Source organism: Stegodyphus dumicola, chromosome 4 (genome assembly GCF_044657685.1).
Source record: "Stegodyphus dumicola isolate Sdum_Otavi_A_Nest chromosome 4, ASM4465768v1".
In the NCBI taxonomy this organism is placed as follows: Eukaryota; Metazoa; Arthropoda; class Arachnida; order Araneae; family Eresidae; genus Stegodyphus; species Stegodyphus dumicola.
Window position 1 is genome coordinate 843,551 of NC_140771.1, and position 17,965 is coordinate 861,515.

Consider the following 17,965-nt stretch of genomic DNA (forward strand, 5'->3'; position numbering starts at 1 on the left):
AACTTGGAGGCGAATGAAATAATCATACACTTTTCTCAATATTCAGCAATTTATTATATCTATATGAGATGGCCCAGATGACACGGCAGAAAGCATAAAATTAGGCACAGATAGGCGAAGAATTTTAGTCAATTCATATGATTTGGAGGACGACTTGATAAACATCTTTCTTCCTCAGAAGCAAAAAACAGTTTCTCAGTTATAGAACCATTTTTCATTGGACTGTCTAAGTGGCTGACTGATAATAGAAATGAACGTATAAAAGTAACGACGTTTCTTGTGCTAATATTGTTCTGAACTGTATTTAGACAGCTAATTTTAGTAGAATTACAATTCAAATTGTTGAATTTCCTCGTGTAATGCAGAGCGAGACACATTTTAAGAGAAAGCTGCTCCGGAAAAATAAGAATACCGGGACACGTGCATTTAATGATGAGTAAATGGATATCTCGGTAATTTGTATTGAAATTCAATATATGTAATTGACATCCATGTTAGCTGCAGTAGTAATTCCATCTTTTTGCTTTTCATTAGTTTCGAGAAACAGGAATTGCTGGAAATATCTAGCGCGGCTGGTTAAAAACTAAGGCGAAGACAGAGCATCCTCTCTCAGTTGCTTAGTTGCTGTTATTGGGAGTTCTTATTTCCGCTTGAATTGAGAAATCCGAGTTACCTTTTTCTTTAGATGTGCTTTCATTGCGTTGTATTTTAACACGGATTAGTCTGAAGTATAACTACTGATTAAACTGCGTGATATTGTGAACACTTGAACGAATATCTCTGAGGAAAATTCCAGCGTTCTGACATATTTCTTTTCATAAGAATGAATTTTATTAACCTTTTATCGGGCTTGTGCATTCAATCGATTGCGAACAAGTACGCACGCAACAATATTAATACCATGTACACCCAATGTAGATCATGCTCTAAATTTAAACTCTGTCAAAGAATGATAACACTAATATCAATAGTGTGTTCAGTATATTATGAAGTAGCGTTTCATTATAATAATGCTCGCATAAAAATTACTCATCTCTAAACGCAGTCTAACATTTAAAAATAGTAAAGAAGGTTTTTAACATTAATTTAATTTTTTAAATTAATGCTTAAAATGTAAATAACTATCATTTAAGTATTTAATCTGATGACCTTTCTCATAATGTAATTCATAGTAGAGAACTATGAATCATGCTTTTCATAATAGAAGCATTTTCCATCACAAAATTTTTCATCACATTTCCAGGAACATTATCCTCTACTTTTTAACTATTTTAATGAGTCCATCATTCATGGTAGGTTTTAAATGGTAATAGGCTCATGGAGCTTACAAAGCAAGGCGTTTGTTCATCAGGAAAGAGGCAGGACATTAATGAATTTTCGTTAACATTTGCAGACAATCCACTAAGATCGACTTATAGGACCATGGTTTCAGTACTCCCTTTACATTATACAGTACAAAGTCCGTAATCCGGACTGGTCGGGACTTCGGCGATGCCGTATTATTTATTTGTTTACTTTATTTATCATTTCTTTCAATGCGCGCATGCGTAATGTATGCGCATTTTTTATGCGCATGCGTCAAGTTTGTGGCTTCGAGGTCCGGATTATTGATGATTCCGGATTACGGACTTTGTACTGTATGTAGTAAGAGGGCTATGCACTATGGCCATAGCAAAAGGCTAGCCTATCGTAATGTATGACTTTAGTCCTGGCGTATATCAGAAGGGCTTATCTAAATAGAGATCAGCCCTTCTGATATACGCCCGTAGTTAAAATGTTGTGAAAATAAGTATTAATATGTTTCTACTTGTATTAAATTAGTTAAATTTCGTTTAAAGTTACCAAAACGCCGCGAGCAGACGGGATTCTATTAAGCCGAGATTACTTTACATGAAAATACCTGTAGCAGTCCTCACCTTTTCTAGGATTGCAATGCAGAGAAAGATTCTTAAGTATTTTGATTCGTTTTGTCTTGATATAGGTTTACTCTTAGAAAGGAAGGGTGATGTGACACTTGGACACATGGTGGCTCCGCTCAAGTGGCATTTGTACGCATCATCCCTGTAAGAACATGAAATTTTCGAACACAAGTTATGGACAATAAATGGCACTTCTGCACATACTGTCAGAGACAACCAGCCTTATTACCTATTGGCTTAATTTTCTCTGTAGAGACATTAGGTGTTTTGTTTTTTGGGGGGGGAGCACGAAAGACGAAAAATGAGCAATTGCCTTCGCTGGAAATCGAACCATGGACCTCTGGAATACCGGCCCAGCGTGCAAACCACTACACTGCGATGGCACGCTAAAAAGGCGGGAGAAATACCTTATATACATCCCTTTTTTAAAGGGCGACTGGGGTATTTAGGGAACTCAGAGACAAAATCATGGGTGAGGAAAATCATCATCCAACACCCTTTTAGTTCGGGCGCCACTGTAGCGACATTAGGATAGTTGGGAAAGCCGGAGAGATGAAAATTTAGCAACCGCCTTCGCCGGGAATTGAACCAAGGACCTCTGAAATACCGGCCCAGCGTGCAGAACCAAAAGTTTCCTTAAACGTTTTCATCTGTAATGGCTTGTATGACACTGGACACAATGCAGAGAGCTTGTTTAAGGTCAGTTTACACATGTCAGAGCGGTTCGGAGTGAGTCGCTCGTTACGATTACTTTGACAATGTAAACGCTCACTTCGACAGAGTAGAAACGTAGGGAAGATGAGTCAGCACTTCCGTTTCTACTTTGAACGTGTTGAAAAATCTTCCGGGCAGTTACTCCGAGCAGCGTTCGCAGGGACGTCGTGAAAGTGAATTCTAAAATGCTGAGATTAAGCTAGCCAAACCATAGCACTTTTTAATGCATACGCATCTTATGAAATGTTTTAGGGAACACTTCACTGCTTCATTAAGATGTTGCCTACTTCTATAATTATGTGAACTTATATTCATTTTCAACAAGCATCCCTACACGAGGATGCAATAAATATATGATATTATAAACTATAAAAATAAAAATGAATTTTAAAAGTAAAGTATAATCATTATATTTAACCATTATTCATTTTGTTGATATCACTTTGTGTATTGTCCAGAAACACAATTGCAGTAGGATCCAAAAGTAAGAATTTGCGATAAATATCTTCCTGTTGGAACTCTGCCATAATATATATATTCTTTTACCTGTGGTAATATATGTAATGCTCCCAAGTTTTTTGCTACTTCTTATTTATTTAAGATTTTCTGAATAATTAGGTAGATATTATACAGTTTACTTCTGCCGTGTTAATGGTAGTTTTGAATAAATCTTCCATGTGTTCATTTTGCATTCTGCTCTAGAAATAACACAGTTCCAGTCAGAACTCTGCATAATTAATTACATGCACAGAGAGCTACTGATTCTGTGGATTCTGGATAAATAAATATATTCTTTCTATTAATAAATAATAAAATACATTATTACTTTTACATTATTTTGTAAATGATTAATTATGTGTAAATACTAAACAGTTGTATATAGTAGAAAAACTTTGTTAATTTGAATTTCAATAACCACAGTTGAGTAAATAACTTCTCTCAAACTGAGTTTCTTTTAAATTCTTGTATCTGATATGCAATAACGTTTTTGTAACTTTGGACATTCTCGTCCGAAATTCATTTAATAGTTCATTTGATACTCCTAATTCATCGCGGCAAACTACCCAGTCACGTACCCATTTCCTTTTCTTCTTCTTTTCTTTCCCCTCGCAAGAGCAGAAATTAATTCGTTTGAAACTGCTCCCCAGACTTCAAGCACTGCAGCCAAAGAGCATCTATGTATGTTCAATGCATATTCTTTCCTGCAGCTGCCACGTCGGTATCCATTTCGTAAACAAACGGAGGCGAGTTGTCAGTCCACTCTGATTGGTGTAAACAATCTCTCAGGGTACAGGTCCGTTCACTCGGTTCGAAACGCTCGGACATTACATTGGCCAAACTAAGAGAGCCTTAAAATTTCGCGTCAAGGAACATGAGGCATATGTTAGAAAAAAGGAAACACAGAAGTCTTCTGCTGCTCAACATTGTTGGTCCGAAAACCACACTTTCAGTTTTTCTGCTGCCAAAATTATTCAAAAAACATCTTCCATTGGAGAACTGGATTTTCTAGAGGCATTTCACATTCATAAAAATCTTTCTGTTCTAGTTAACGATCCTAATTCCAATCCAAATTTGCCTTCGGCCTTTAAAGAAATTATGTTTTAGTTCTGGTTACGGAGTGAGCTATGCTAGGCCTTTAACTCCACATCATCAGAGATAAGATAATTACATCAAAAGAGGGGTTCATCTAATAAGGAAAAATTTTGAAGCCCAATTATAAAAATAAAAGCTTTTCAGGCAATGCCTTCCGCATAAGAAAAAGGTAAAACTCATAGGTCTTTAAATTAAATTTCGTGTTTAAAAAGGGCCAAGATTTAATTTTGAGAGAGCAGTCAACATACAAAAAATTTTGAAAAGAATAAAAAGGTGCAATACATTTCCTTGATTCTTGATATCAACAGTAAAATAAAATCCTTAGGACAAGCAGTCCGGATGAAAGAGCTAGCGCGGGTCCAATCACCACAGATCACTTTGGGATTAATATGCAAAGGGGAAACTGGTTCACCATTACAAACAACCTGATAGCATTCGAAGCTGTTAGCTGATTGGTTGGACCAACAACTTGCAATTTTTTTTCGAAAGGAAGGAAAAGATCGCTCGTCTTTCCTTCAACAGTAAACCAGGCACAAAAATTGCGCGAAACAGTTGTTCGTGTGAAAAAATGACGTGACACAGATTTCTGAACATGGGGCTAAATGTAGAGAATACATTCTCGTCTAACTGACAAAAGACAACATTGTTGCGTTTTTATTTTCTTACATCAGTTGTTGCGTTTTTTAGTCTTCTGACACCAGTTGTTACCTTATTTTCTTCCTTCACGTTCGTACGGGGTTCGTGTGGATGTGGAGTGAATAATGACGACACTTGATGAAGTATCGAAACACACATTATTGCCCAGTGTTCTCAGGACAGTTCCAAAATACGTTTTACAGTCGTCGATGAACTACTATAAACACGCTGACACGATCAGCGACACAGCGTTCAGGTTATCAGGCTATCACGATGGAAACAGCTTCACTGCAAAGCACCAGAGTACAGCTCACGACTCTGCTCGGTCGTTCTCGGAACTCCACGTACTCTCGAGACTCTCCACGCTACAACTCGCGATGCACTCGACGACACAAGAGCACAGCTCCCGACTCTTCGGTTCAGTCGTTCCCGGAGCTCAACACGCTCTCTCGACGATGCACTAACCGCGGTACACTAACAGACTCTTTCGGTGCACTCGATGAGCCACTCGGCACTCGCTGGCCGGCTGTCAACTGGATCGACTCCGCAGGGATTGACTCGCTAGACGAGACACCAACTCGATACTGACTATCTCGCACTCTAGACGAGGCACACACACTCGCCCTCTCGACGAGCCACACACTCTAACTGACCGCGGACCAGCAGGGTTTATATAGCTTTCGGCTTGTGTTCGAGAACATTCTGGCCTAAACCGGTAAGAATTCGTTCCAGAAGGTTCTCCAACCGTCCATGCCATATCGCTAGTTTTGTCGCCAAATATCGTCAAATGAGCGATTTCTCGCCAAATGTGGCAACCTTGCCCTCCCTTGCCATTTTATGGCAACCCTAAAACTGCTTTGCGGTGAAGCCATCTTATCGCGCCTGTACACTTCGTAACAATATCATTTCCTCACACCCCCTTTAGCCGTGTAAAATTCGCTTAATAATTTCCAAGGTTTTGACATTTGAATTACAAGTGAAAAAGGTGTATAGGAAAAAACTGGAACATTGTCGCATGTACTTTATATCTACCTTCGAATGTGCCAAAGTGAAAGGAGTTTATTTTCCGTAACTTCACAAAATATATGAGATCTCATCGTCTAAGCTTTTCAAGTTTTAATTTGCTCTAAGATAAACGGTAACGTCATTATTTATCTTTCATCTTTAAAAATAAATCTTGCCCCTGGTGGTGGACTTAAGACACTGTGCTCTAAAACAGAAATCTCCTAAAAGAAGCCTCTAAGCAGTTGCGGTCTAAGAAGCACCTGAAATTCTCCGTCAAAGGGAGGTCTCTTTTTAAGTGACAGCAGTTCTTGAAGACTCTATCGTAAGCAGTCTCATCTTAGTTTTAAATTATGGCTTAACAGCGGGTTAGTTTAAATCGCATCTTAGCCAGAGCCCCATAGTTTGTTTGCATCGGCTAAAAGGCATAAGATTTTACATTCAGACATTGTTAAAACTGTATGGTCTATATAAAGTAATGTAATAAACTCTACAATTACAAAGCCTTATATTAAAATTACATTTATTTTGTTTATTTACATTCTTATTATTAGCTACAGCCGTTAACCCAGAAAGGATATTAAATTCGTTTTTGCATTTTGTGTCGAAAACATTAAATGTCCGTTTCACTTTTCAAATTGCTGCCACCAAATGTTATCGCCCTGAGTTATATTTAAAGAAATTAAATAATGAAGAATCTGCATGAATATATGCATGTTTCTCGCATTGTGAGAAAACGACGTTACCTAGAGACATCCCATTTTGAATAACGTACTCCTCCACCGAATATGGGCATCTGGAAGCTCGAATTCGGAATTTATTATATGCTTCCTATTTTGTAACACTTTAACAAACACGAGTGTTCTATTCAAATACTATAATAAATTTAAAACGATGTATGAAACAAACTAAACAAATAAAAATGAGTCTTTAACAAAATTTCCATTAACAAACTCAACGATTTCAAAGCGAGCCATGGCAACGTTGTACAGAAAAATAAAATTTATCTCCAGCGTACGAGACTGCGTGTATCGGAAATTCTAAAGATATGCTCATTTTTAAATTATTTTGCGATATTGCTGTTGAATTGAATTTTATGGGTTAATTGCGAAGAACATGATATTTAAGAAATAAAGGCAAGACAACACATAAAACGTTAAAAAAAAAAAAACGCTCCTTTGGACGTAATGTAAAATCTGAAGCTCTGATTTTTTTTTTTTTTTTTTTTTTTTTTTTTTTACGTTTATTTCCAAACTGCTGCTGAAATCTTTAACATAAGTCATCATTGAAGATTTGTTATGCATTTTAAATTAATCATTATTTTATTACTTGAATTAACGCAGAACATGATAATACACTTCAATTCAGTCACAAAATTACAGTTCAATTACGTTATACAATAATACTACAACTGAATTAAATCATGATCTACTCTTATTAAATTGCAGCAGGAAACGATATGGTTTATGGAAGACATTAACTAATTAAGACAAAAAAATAAAATCTTAAAGCTTTCAGATTTTATATTACGCCCAAACGAGCGTAATAGGAAATAACTGCTGCATGTTTCGAGAACATTTGGCCTGATGCCACTTTCGGGTAAAAATATTTAAAAACAGCTTATCCTTAGAGTTTCCGATAGACAGTCTCTCGCGCTGGAGATAAAATTGTTTTATTCCTTATAGTGTTGCCCCTCCTGTCTTTGAAATTATTGAGTTTTTTCAACCAAATATCCGTTAGTTTTACAAAATATGAAATGGGCAATAGAACAAATTCCAAATTTGGCCTACCGGGTGCCCATGTTCTGGTAAAGTACTATGTTATTCAAAATTAGCTAACTCTAGGTACCGTTGTTTTGTCACAAGGCGAGAAACATGCATACATTCATGCAGATTCCTCATTATTTAGTTTCATTAAATAGGACGCAGGGTTCTAATATTTGGTGGCAACAATTTGAAAAGTGAATATTGCATTTAGGTAATTCAACGCAAAATGCCGTTTCAAAGTAAATAGCTTTCTCCGATCCTGAATCTAATAGAAATATAAAGATCAGTACCTTTTGAAAACTTCATTAAGGGTTGAATTTGGGGTAACAGCTAATAATATTTCATATAAATTATGATATATAATTAAGTTAGCTGTATAGTTATTACTGGTTATTATAAATTCTAAATGCAAAAGTAAGTTAGAAATAATCGAAAACCAAAACAACGAGCGAATTATAGACAGGCGCATCATTGGGTCTAAAGGCGCTTATCCAGATTTTCAATTTTTAGAAAAATTTGCATTTTATTTATAAGTTTCATAAAATGGCAAACACAAATCGAAAAAACCTGACTGCTGTAAAGCCTTGTCATTCTCACTAATAAAAATAAAAAATCTGATGTGTACACCATATGACTTCCTTGTACGGAATATTAAATTATACGTATTTTGTTCTTGCATTTCTTTTAAACTTATTGGATTGAATTAAATCTACTTCGGCGACAGCGCATAAACCACAATAGAATAAATGCATACCTTAAAATTCACATATTCGTTTACCATAGCGACACTCTAACGCTAGGTTCAATTAACAGTATTATATTTCGTTCATATTGTAACTCAGAATGCACAAAATTAATATAATTTTAAGAATTATCTAACCGTTGCCACATATTCTATTCAAATACTATAATAAAGCTAGAACAATGTATAAAAGAAATTAAGAAAACAAAACAAAAAAGAAACAGTTTTTCACAGACGATTGAGTATTTCTCATTCAATTAATTTAGTTATCCCTTCGAGACAAGAAAAAATACATAAAAACTCAAAATATTTGTATTAAAAATTACGAAGTAAATCTTAAACACTTATTTCCTCGAAAAAATTCCAGAAAGGATTAAGCATGATTTAATTCGCAATAATAAATGAAAGCGTTATCTCTGTTGTTGCGAAGCTAAGTTTCTCTAGATCGGCAACAAATCCACTACTCTGCTGTTTCAAATGTAAACAAGCAATGGCCGCGATCAAAAAAATTATTAGGCTTAGCGCAAATTAAACAACTTTAAAATTCTTGATAATTCTAAAAATATTGCATACAGATTTACTAAAGGCATAAAAACCTTAACCGGAAGATAAGAACAACATAATTCAATCATTTTTAATGCAAAAAACGTACAGTTTACAAACATATATGAGTAAAGAAACTGAAATCACTGAGCCGGGTAACAGAGTGAGTTATGCGAGATACGTACATACGTCCGTACAGACGCCACGAAAAATTCTCTTCAGAATTCATTTTAAAGCAGTTTCATAATTTTTTTGGAGGAAAAGAGTCTTTTATTCTGTCCTTGCGTACAGATATCACGCAAATACATCGTTAAATTGCATTCGATAGCGGTCAAAATGGATATTTTCTTTGAAATATGCTGCCTGAAACTTTTCGCGATTACAATACTTCCTTTTTACTTCGTACAAGGAAGTAAAAATCTGATGTGTACACCACATGGTTTCGTTGTACGGAGCATTAAATTATAAGCATCCCCCCCCTGCATTTCATTTTAACTTATTGGATTGAATTAAATCTACTTCGTCAGTAGCGCATAAACCACAATAGTATAAATGCTCTTTTTAAAATTCTCTAGATTTATTTACCATAGCGACATTTTGGCGCTAGGTTAACTTAACAGCGTTACATCTCGTTCATTTCATAACTCACAATGCAGAATTGGATTTTCTGAAAGCCAACAGAGAATGAAACGAATCGGCTGCGGTGACAAGGCCAAAACTCTCACATATATCTTTTGCGTGATTCTTCTAACTTTGTAGTAGAACTAATAGTCAATCAAATCTACATAAATTCTGGAATGAGTAAATTTGGCGAAATAAAGGAGGAAGGTAGGATGTACATTAAATGATATTTCGTGAGTAAAACTTAAACGTAAATGTCACAAATCACGAATTTTAATTCCTACTGGTTCTGAAAAGCGACAGATGTTTTTGCACGTATATATCTAAAACATCAAAATCTGTACGACATATATTCGAAGAAATATAAAAAGAAAACAAAATTGTGGAGTATACGCTGAAGAAACTTGACACAAGTTGAATACGGAAATGAATAATTATTTTTTATAGGTAAAGTATTAACTTTTATCGTTATCGCTGTTATTTGCGAGTTGTACATGCATTTCATTTGCATAATGTTAACTGGAATGAAATATAATTCGAAATTTTTTTGGTACCTTAACAACTAAGGCAAAAAATCTGTATGCGCCACGTGGCTTCCTTATATGGAATATTAAGTTATACGTATTTTTCCAGCATTTCATTTAAACTTATTAAATTAAATTTACTTCTTCGATAACGCATAAATCACAACAGAATAATTGCACTCTCTAAAATTCACTGTATTTATTTACCATAGCGACACTCCGGGACTAGGTTCACTCAACAGCGTTACATCTCATTCATTTTATTACTCAGAATGCACAAAAATTATATCATCTGAATTATCTAATCGTTGTCACTTGTTCTATTCAAATACTATAATAAATATAAAACGATGTATGAAAGAAACTAAACAAATAAAAAACAGTCTTTCCTAGACGATTCAGCACAGCTTATCTAATGCGCATGCGCTACTCGTAAACATTCTCCTCTGTCTTATGCAGACTGGCGACATTATTAACTGCCAATATCAAACACTTATTTTCTCGAATTTCATTAGAGATATATTCCTCATTCAGTTAATTCTGTTCTCAGTTCACGACAAGGCAAAAATACATAAAACCTTAAATATCGTCATTAAAAATTGAAAAATATTTAAAAAAATTTTGCCAAACAATTAAAACAATAAAAAAAGGAATTTTTATAATTAAAATTAGTTTCTACGCAGAAACAAGCCATTCAGCCAGCAAGCAACAAGGCAGATTTTTCGGTGGACAAAAATTAGTTTAATTTTGGTCCCTCTCGGCAAAAAGATACTAAAGGTGCAGAAACTGAATTCAATATTCTGCTAAATTTCAAATGTAAAGAAATATAGCTGCTTGTATGTAAAGAAATATATTTATATTTGTCATATTTAATATTATGGCATTAAAAATAGTTAAATGATACGCAAATGTTATCTAGCGTTTACAAATTCATATTTAAAGTTAATTTGCTGTTTCTCATGACCATGTATTAAAGGTGAGCTTGAAGAAAAACTCTAAATTCGGTTTTCACAAAACAAATTTTTTCGCATTTCGTATGTCTTGAAAATGCTCCATGCGACTCATTTTCAGTTCAAAATGAATGATATTTGGAAAAAAACTATCTTGTTATTTGTTACAGTTGAACTGTGTAGGGATTTTTGGATAGGAGGTTATTAAGAAGTTTAAACTTGTGATAGTGTTTAACAAAAGGTGATATTTTTCCAAAAACTGGGTTTAAGTTCAGATAAATTCTTTTTAAAATTTTTTGATCCATCATATTCAATAACAGATTCACAAAAAATTGAAAATAAATTTTAAAAAATTGAAAATAAATTTTTATTTATAAATAAAAATTTTAAATAAATAAATAATTTATTTATTCATTTAAATTTATTTATTTATTTAAAATTTTAAATAATTAAAATTATTAGTAATTAATTTAATTTAATAATTAAATTAATTAATTTAATAATTAAATTAATAATTTTCATTATTTAAAATTTTAATTATAATAAGTAATTTATTTAAAATAAATAAATAAAAATTTAAAATAAATTGAAATTTTATAAACTAATGTTTATAATATGTATATGTGTAAAATTTTTTGTTAAAAACACAAAAACTTAAAAAACTAATTTTTAAAGTCGACCGTCCCTTAAATGTTTAATGTGAAAAAATAATCCAAACGAAATAAACTTAAAACGATTTAAATTATTAAAATCTACAGCTCATATGAAGCAAAAATTTAAAATTATTAGTTACGTAACAACCTCGAGTTTAGTGTGAATTTATTCAAGATCTCAGTCGATTTCGAAGACAAACAAGTGCAGGTCCCTCTTCGTCAGAAGCAAAGAATGGTGAGCGTTACAAAAAGGGAATTTTTTTCAACGTTTTGTGTTCCCTTTTTGCTGGCGATCGGCAGCACGCTGTTATTCGGCTCCGCGAGATCATTTCTTTTATTTTTTATTTATATATTGGTAAATTGGGCATTTTTTGCTTTAAAAATGATTAAATTACTTATCTTCCGGTTAAGTATTTTATGCTTTTTAGTTAACCTGCATGCTACAGTTGTAGAATTATTAACAATTTAAAAGCGATTTAATTGAGGCTAAGCCTAATTTTTACTTCCTTGTACGAAGTAAAGGAAGTATTGTAATCACGAAAAATTCCGGGTATCATATTTGAAGGAAAATTTCGACCGCTATTGAATGCAATTAACGATATTTTTACCTCACTGAATAAAAGCCTCTTTTTTCCCAAACGAATCATAAAACTTATTTAAAATGCGTTCTGAAGAAAATTGTTCGTACGTATGTATCTCGCATAACTCAAAAAACGAGCAGAATCAGAAGTTTGAAATTTTGTGTATAGGAATGCTATAATATGTGGTTGTGCACCTTCCTTTTTGGTTGCAATCGGCAGCACCAAAAGTGTATAAATATAAGTATATATATATATATACATATACTCACTCTGTTACTCGGCTCCTTAAACTCAGTTTTATTATTATATGTTGGTAAATTGTGCATTTTTTGCTTTAAAAATGATTGAGTTGTTGTTATCTTCTGTCTAAGGTTTTTATGCCTTTAGTTAATCTGCATAGTTGTAGAATTATCAACAATTTAAAGGTTGTTTAAATTTGTTTACCAGTAAATTTTCAGTTTTGTGCACCGAATTCCAAATCTTAAAATAGTACGTTGGTTATCTGTCATTTAAATTGCACTAATACAGAGCTTGAAAGCAACTGAACGCTTTTACCAGTAATCATACATTTTTACTTGAAAACGGAAAAGAAGCACACCAAGTGAAGCATAAAATTAGTAACGCTCACGATTCTTTGCTTCTGACGAAGAGGGACCAGCACTTGTTTGTCTTCGAAATCGACTGAGATCTTGAATAAATTCACACTAAACTCGAGGTTGTTGCGTAACTAATTTTAAATTTTTGCTTCATTTGAGCTGTAGATTTTAATAATTTAAATCGTTTTAAGTTTATTTCGTTTGGATTATTTTTTCACATTAAACATTTAAGGGAACGGTCGACTTAAAAAATTAGTTTTTTAAGTTTTTGTGTTTTTAACAAAAAATTTTACACATATACATATTATAACATCAGTTTAAAAAATTTCAATTTATTTTAAATTTTTATTTATTTATTTTAAATAAATTACTTATTATAATTAAAATTTTAAATAATTAAAATTATTAGTAATTAAAATTTTAAATAAATAAATAAATTTTTTATTTATTTTAAATTTTTATTTATAAATAAAGATTAAAAATACTCCTTGCGCTTTAATTTTCAATATTTTTTCCTAATTTTAAATTTTAGTTAGTTATAGAGACTTAAAAAAAGTTTTTGTGAATCCATTATTGAATATGATGGATCAAAAACTTTTAAAAAGAATTTATCTGAACTTAAGCCCAGTTTTCGGGAAAACATCACCTTTTGTTAAACACTATCATAAGTTTAAACTTCTTAATAACCTCCTATCCAAAAATCCATACACAGTTCAACTGTAACAAATAACAAGATAAGTTTTTTTTCCAAATATCATTCATTTTGAACTGAAAATGAGTCGCATGGAGCATTTTCAAGACATACGAAATGCGAAAAAATTTGTTTTGTGAAAACCGAATTTAGAGTTTTTCTTCAAGCTTACCTTTAATACATGGTCATGAGAAACAGCAAATTTACATTAAATATGAATTTGTAAACACTAGATAACATTTTCGCATCATTTAACTATTTTTAATGCCATAATATTACATATGACAAATATAAATATATTTCTTTACATACAAGCAGCTATATTTCTTTACATTTGAAATTTAGCAGAATATTGAATTCAGTTTCTGCACCTTCAGTGTCTTTTTGCCGAGGGGGACCAAAATTAAACTAATTTTTGTCCACCGAAAAATCTGCCTTGTTGCTTACTGGCTGAATGGCTTGTTTCTGCGTAGAAACTAATTTTAATTGTAAAAATTGCTTTTTTATTGCTTTAACTGCATTTGGCAAATTTTTTTTATATTTTTCAATTTTTAATGACGACATTTTAAGGTTTTATGTATTTTCGCCTTGTCGTGAACTGAGAACTTCCTCCTTCGTTTCGCCAAGTTTAATCATTCCAGAATTTATGTAGATTTGATTGACTATTAGTTCTACTGCAAAGTCAGAAGAATCACGAAAAAGATATATGTGAGAGTTTTGGCCTAGTCACTGCAACCGATTCGTTTCATTCTCTGTTGGCTTTCAGAAAATCCAATTGTGCATTGTGAGTTATGAAATGAACGAGATATAACGCTGTTAAGTTAGCCTAGCGCCAAAATGTCGCTGTGGTAAATAAATATAGTGAATTTTAAAACGCGCATTTATTCTATTGTGGTTTATGCGTTATTCTATGCATAAAGTAAGACAAAGAAGATTTAATTCAATCAAATAAATTTAAATGAAATGCAAGGGAAAAAAGGCGTATAATTTAATGCTCCGTACAAGGAAGTAACGTGGTGTACACATCAGATTTTTACATCCTTGTACGAAGTAAAAAGGAAGTATTGTAATCGCGAAAAGTTTCAGGCAGCATATTTCAAAGAAAATATCCATTTTGACCGCTATCGAATGCAATTTAACGATGTATTTGCGTGATATCTGTACGCAAGGACAGAATAAAAGACTCTTTTCCTCCAAAAAAATTATGAAACTGCTTTAAAATGAATTCTGAAGAGAATTTTTCGTGGCGTCTGTACGAACGTATGTACCTACGTACGTATCTCGCATAACTCAAAAACGAGTAGGCTCAGAACGTTGAAATTTTATATATAGGACTGCTATAAAATGTAGATGTGAACCTCGTATTTTGGTTGCAATCGCCCCGACCAAACGTACATAAATATATTTATATATATATCCACTCTGTTACCCGGCTTAGTGATCTCAGTTTCTTTACGCTTATATTTTTGTAAATTGTACATTTTTTGTTTTAAAAATGATTGACTTATGCTGTTCTTATCTTCCGGTTAAGGTTTTTATGCCTTTAGTAAATCTCTATGCAATATTTTTAAAATTATCAACAATTTTAAAGTTGTTTAAGTGCCGCTAAGCCTAATAATTTTTTTGATGGCGCCATTACTTGTTTACAGTTGAAACAGCAGAATAGTGGATTTGTTGCCAATCTAGAGAAACTTAGCTTCGCAACAACAGAGATAACGCCTTCATTTATTATTGAGAATTAAACCATGCTTAATCCAGTCTGGAATTTTTTCGAGGAAATAAGTGTTTAAGATTTACTTCGTAATTTTTAATACAGATATTTTGATTTTTTATGTATTTTTTCCTTGTCACGAAGTGAGAACTGAATTAATTGAATGAGAAATACTCAAACGTCTATGAAAAACTGTTTCTTTTTTGTTTTGTTTGCTTAATTTCTTTTATACATTGTTCTAGCTTTATTATAGTATTTGAATAGAATATGTGGCAACGGTTAGATAATTCTTAAAATTATATTAATTTTGTGCATTCTGAGTTACAATATGAACGAAATATAATACTGTTAATTGAACCTAGCGTTAGAGTGTCGCTATGGTAAACGAATATGTGAATTTTAAGGTATGCATTTATTCTATTGTGGTTTATGCGCTGTCGCCGAAGTAGATTTAATTCAATCCAATAAGTTTAAAAGAAATGCAAGAACAAAATACGTATAATTTAATATTCCGTACAAGGAAGTCATGTGGTGTACACATCAGACTTTTTATTTTTATTAGTGAGAATGACAAGGCTTTACAGCAGTCAGGTTTTTTCGATTTGTGTTTGCCATTTTATGAAACTTATAAATAAAATGCAAATTTTTCTAAAAATTGAAAATCTGGATAAGCGTCCTTAGACCCAATGATGCGCCTGTCTATAATTCGCTCATTGTTTTGCTTTTCGATTATTTCTAACTTAATTTTGCATTTAAAATAATTATATATTTAACTTAATTATGTATCATAATTTATACAAAATATTAGCTGTTATCCCAAATTCAACCCTTAATGAAGTTTTCAAAAGGTGCTGATCTCTATATTTCTATTAGATTCAGGATCGGTAAAAAGCTATTTGTCTTGAAACGGCATTTTGCGTTGAATTACCTAAATGCAATATTCACTTTTCAAATTGCTGCCACCAAATATTAGAGCCCTGCGTCCTATTTAAAGAAACTAAATAATGAGGAATTTGCATGAATGTATGCATGTTTCTCGCATTGCGACAAAAGAACGGTACCTAGAGTCAGCTAATCTTGAATAACATAGTGTATCGCGAGTTGTAGCGTGGAGAGTCTCGAGAGTACGTGGAGTTCCGAGAACGACCGAGCAGAGTCGTGAGCTGTACTCTGGTGCTTTGCAGTGAAGCTGTTTCCATCGTGATAGCCTGATAACCTGAACGCTGTGTCGCTGATCGTGTCAGCGTGTTTATAGTAGTTCATCGACGACTGTAAAACGTATTTTGGAACTGTCCTGAGAACACTGGGCAATAATGTGTGTTTCGATACTTCATCAAGTGTCGTCATTATTCACTCCACATCCACACGAACCCCGTACGAACGTGAAGGAAGAAAATAAGGTAACAACTGGTGTCAGAAGACTAAAAAACGCAACAACTGATGTAAGAAAAGAAAAACGCAACAATATTGTCTTTTGTCAGTTCGACAAGAATGTATTCTCTACATTTAGCCATTAGAATCAGTGAAATGAAATCCTTCATCTAAATGCCGAATGGATAAAACGATGTTACATTTTTGTTAAACAGACTCAAGCTCATCATGAAGAGATTACGTTAGTTTGAATGCCAAATTGGAACGTCCACTTCAACAGATCTTTTTGAGAATGGTTAAATACTTTGAAAACTGAACCATGTGTACGGTTTCTCTTATTTTGCATAACAAATTATTTGAAGCTTTCATGAGCTCCTCAACTTCCACTCAGATTTCCTCGTTAGGATGTAAATTTAAAGTGAATCGAGTATTTAAAGGGGTGAATTTCTGAGTTTATTCAGAGCGTGTTTTCGCTAGCCAGCCCACGGTTCGCTGCTGTCTCGATGTAACGCTTGTACGTCCCTTGGCCATTTCCGGATAATTGTCACGCCTATTAGGTTTTTGTTGAATCAACTTAAGGCCCGTATTACATATGCGTTTGTTTCACACGAACAACTGTTTCGGGCAATTTTTGTGCCTGGTTTACTATTGAAAGAAAGACATGCGATCATGCGATCTTTTCCTTCCTTTCGGAAAAAAAAAAAAAAAAAAAAATGTAATTTGTTAGTCCAATCAATCAATCAGCTATCAGATTGTTTGTAATGGAGAACCAGTTTCCCCTTTGCGTATTAATCCCAAAGTTATCTGTGGTGATTGGACCCGCGCTAGCTCTTTCATCCGGACTGCTTGTCCTAAGGATTTTATTTTACTGTTGAGATCAAGAATCAAGGAAATGTATTGCACCTTTTTATTCTTTTCAAATGTTTTTGTATGTTGACTGCTTTCTCAAATTTAAATCCTGGCCCTTTTCAGACACGAAATTTAATTTAAAGACCTTCTATGAGTTTTACCTTTTTCTCATGCGGAAGGCATAATCTGAAAAGCTTTTATTTTCATAATTAGGCTTCAAAATTTTCCCTTATTAGATGAACTCCTCTTTTGATGTAATTATTTTATCTCTGATGGTGTGGAGTTAAAGGCCTAGCATAGCTCACTCCGTAAATTAACTTCCTTGATCCATCATCATTGATATGGTGATTGTCTGTTGGGACAAAAAAGAAAAATTGTTCCAAACAGTTGTTCTTTCGAAACAAAAGGATGTGTGATAGCAACCTAATTTAGCCATACTTTAGCTTGCTAATCCATCCCTATTTTAATTAGACTTTAAATTGGGTTATATTTCTACGTTTAAG

At 33.1% G+C, this 17,965-nt stretch overlaps 1 protein-coding gene across 1 annotated transcript in view; it reads left to right on the forward strand.

Annotated features, from left to right (window-relative positions):
• Positions 1–17,965, forward strand: part of LOC118195856 (complement component receptor 1-like protein) — a 127,845-nt gene that overhangs the window by 89,806 nt on the left and 20,074 nt on the right. The gene's annotated exons all lie outside the window — the stretch shown is intronic.